The sequence below is a fragment of the Triticum aestivum genome, unplaced genomic scaffold (genome assembly GCF_018294505.1).
Source record: "Triticum aestivum cultivar Chinese Spring unplaced genomic scaffold, IWGSC CS RefSeq v2.1 scaffold90248, whole genome shotgun sequence".
Taxonomy (NCBI): Eukaryota; Viridiplantae; Streptophyta; class Magnoliopsida; order Poales; family Poaceae; genus Triticum; species Triticum aestivum.
This window is the reverse complement of record NW_025231539.1, coordinates 7762-11183: the sequence shown is the minus strand read 5'-3', so window position 1 is coordinate 11183 and position 3422 is coordinate 7762. Positions and strand designations below refer to the sequence as shown.

At 52.6% G+C, this 3422-nt stretch overlaps 1 non-coding gene across 1 annotated transcript; it reads left to right on the top strand.

Annotated features, from left to right (window-relative positions):
* Positions 1–1344: 1344 nt before the first annotated feature.
* On the top strand, positions 1345–3234 carry LOC123175826 (18S ribosomal RNA). Its single transcript, XR_006488179.1, has one exon. It is a non-coding gene; the product is annotated as an 18S ribosomal RNA (ribosomal RNA).
* The last annotated feature ends 188 nt before the right edge of the window (positions 3235–3422 follow it).

Here is a 3422-nt window from a genome sequence, read left to right as displayed (position 1 = left end):
AACACGATTACCGCGAGAGACGTTCAGGGACGGATGAGTAGCCATTCTACGGTGCCAAGCGCTCTTCGAATGAGAAAAGTCCGTCCCGCAAAGAGAAAGCGTATTTTCCGACGAGTGAAAACCCGACGAATGTACGTGAACGTCTCTCAAAAGGGAATAACAGCGGTTCGTGTTGTCAAAACGCCTATAGGAGGAGAGAGAATGAATTCTGGGTTTGTGTCGCTTCCCTGACAAAAGAGTCGACCTTCTGGTGCTTGGGATGGTTAGCCGAAAACGCTCTGCGCGAGTAAGTGCCTTCCCTCGGTGTGACATCGGCGCGTCCATGTACGTAAGTCGCACGCGATCCGTGGGATTCATGGTCCGTATTTTTCGTTCCTACCCGCGGTGTCGCCAACCAGTCGAATGTGCTTCTAGCTGAAATATTTCCGGTAGTCGCGTCCTGAGGCAAAATCACGCCGCACAGAGCAAATGGACGCACGAAGGAAGTACGTAAGCTTACGCACGACAAGTCCGAAATCCCGCTGTGTTCGTAGTAGCGAGCGTCCCGTTTCGTATCAGTCGTTTGTGGTGCACGCAATGGAGACCGAGGGGGTCCTCCTGGATTGGTAGTCGGCGGCGAGCGAAGCCTAGTAGCTCCCGTCAAAACACTCTCCGAGCGATGAATGCACTCCGCCGCGCCCACGAAGGAAGGAAAATCTTTGATTTACCGGCCCGAGTGGTTCTTGCGGTTGAAAGCTTCGAAACAAGTTGGACGTGAACGGAACAGCGGCGTGGCGCGGGCACCCTCACAAGGGGTGTTCGTACGGTCACGTTATCGAAAAGCGCCTCCTCGACAGCTCGTCCGCGGCCCTCTGTCGCTTCTGTCACGGCCGCCCAAAGCGGACAATCGATCAAAACTATTGCTTCCAGAGGGAAACCTCACAAGGAGCTTCATTGACTCTCTGCTCACCGAGCGAAAGTATTACAGAGCACGACTTACCTAAGACGAACGGTATTCTACCGAAGAGTCGGACGGAGAAGTTTGAATCCGAAAGAAAGGGTGCCCGTCGCGGACCCTAAAATAAAGAAAGACGTGTCTCTCGGAGCGCGGGCGAAAAAGGGGGATTGAAAGACATCCCCCGAGGTAGCCCAGTGCGCCGGAGGGCGTCGCTTGTTTTACCCGTGGTGAAGGGCCGGCAACACGGCGAGCGCTCCCTAGTGGCGGACGTGCTCTCCTGCGCTGTGAAGCAATTCTCACGGTAAAACGAAATAAAATTTCACGCTGAGTCTGGGACTCTTTCGGGGCTTGACCCGGGGTCTATCTCAAACAGACGCTCACGAAGCCCCTCGCGGGTGGACGACAGCTACCTGGTTGATCCTGCCAGTTATCATATGCTTGTCTCAAAGATTAAGCCATGCATGTCTAAGTGCAAGCCACATTAAGGTGAAACCGCGGAAGGCTCATTATATCAGTTATGGTTCAATAGATCGTACTTCAGTTACATGGATAACTGCGGAAATACTGGAGCTAATACATGCCAACAGAGTCCCGACCGGAGACGGAAGGGACGCTTTTATTAGATCAAAACCAATCGGTGGTTTCGGCCATCGTCTACTTTGGTGACTCTGAATAACTTTGGGCTGATCGCACGGCCTTCGTGCCGGCGACGCATCTTTCAAATGTCTGCCTTATCAACTGTCGATGGTAGGTTCTGCGCCTACCATGGTTGTAACGGGTAACGGGGAATCAGGGTTCGATTCCGGAGAGGGAGCCTGAGAAACGGCTACCACATCCAAGGAAGGCAGCAGGCGCGCAAATTACCCACTCCCGGCTCGGGGAGGTAGTGACGAAAGATAACGATACGGGACTCATCCGAGGCCCCGTAATCGGAATGACTACACTTTAAATCCTTTAAGGAGTATCAATTGGAGGGCAAGTCTGGTGCCAGCAGCCGCGGTAATTCCAGCTCCAATAGCGTATATAAAAGTTGTTGCGGTTAAAAAGCTCGTAGTTGGATCTGTGTCCCGCACCGTCGGTTCACCGCCCGACGGTGTCAAACTGACGCGATGCGGGACGTCCTGCCGGTGGCGTGTCTAGCTGGCGGCTTTCGGGTCGTTGGGCGGCGCCGATTCAATCCTGTCGCGGTGCTCTTCATTGAGTGTCGAGGTGGGCCGGCACTTTTACTTTGAACAAATTAGAGTGCTTCAAGCAGGCTGGATATTGCCTGAATGCTAGTGCATGGAATAATGGAATAGGACCTCGGTTCTATTTTGTTGGTTTTCAGAACCAGAGGTAATGATTAATGGAGACAGGCGGGGGCATTCGTATTGCGACGTTAGAGGTGAAATTCTTGGATCGTCGCAAGACGGACCGAAGCGAAAGCATTTGCCAAGGATGTTCTCGTTGATCAAGAACGAAAGTTAGAGGTTCGAAGGCGATCAGATACCGCCCTAGTTCTAACCATAAACGATGTTGACTAGCCATCCGATAAAGGTTCTTTTTATGCCTTATCGGGCAGCTTCCGGGAAACCAAAGTTTTTGAATTCCGGGGGAAGTATGGTTGCAAAGCTGAAACTTAAAGGAATTGACGGAAGGGCACCACCAGGAGTGGAGCCTGCGGCTTAATTTGACTCAACACGGGAAACCTCACCAGGCCCGGACACTGGAAGGATTGACAGATTGAGAGCTCTTTCTTGATTCAGTGGGTGGTGGTGCATGGCCGTTCTTAGTTGGTGGAGCGATTTGTCTGCTTAATTGCGATAACGAACGAGACTCTAGCCTGCTAACTAGTCGTTTCCGGCTTCCTTTGTTGCAGCCGGCGAAGACAAATCTTCTTAGAGGGACAGGCGGCTTCTAGCCGCACGAGATTGAGCAATAACAGGTCTGTGATGCCCTTAGATGTTCTGGGCCGCACGCGCGCTACAATGAAGGTATCAGCGTGTCCTCCCTGGCCGAAAGGTCCGGGTAACCCGCTGAAACACCTTCGTGCTTGGGATTGGGGCTTGAAATTGTTCCCCATGAACGAGGAATTCCCAGTAAAGGCGTGTCATTAGCACGCCTTGATTACGTCCCTGCCCTTTGTACACACCGCCCGTCGCTACTACCGATTGAATGATTTAGTGAGGTCTTCGGACTGGCGCGCGGTGTTCCTTCGGGATCGCCGCTGCCGCCGGAAAGATGACCAAACTTGATCATTTAGAGGAAGTAAAAGTCGTAACAAGGTTTCCGTAGGTGAACCTGCGGAAGGATCATTACCGTATTCTTGCGAAAGCAAAGTTTTACGATAAAAATCAAAACGATACGACTGTCAGAGTACCGCTCGAGGCGCGCGGGTAACGGCTGTATGGCCTCTGCGCGCCGATGGTTTTATGTCGTAAAAATCCACTACGTTCCCGAGTTCGTGATTGCGCCTCGGAGAGGGACGGCCCCCGAGAGGGAGAGA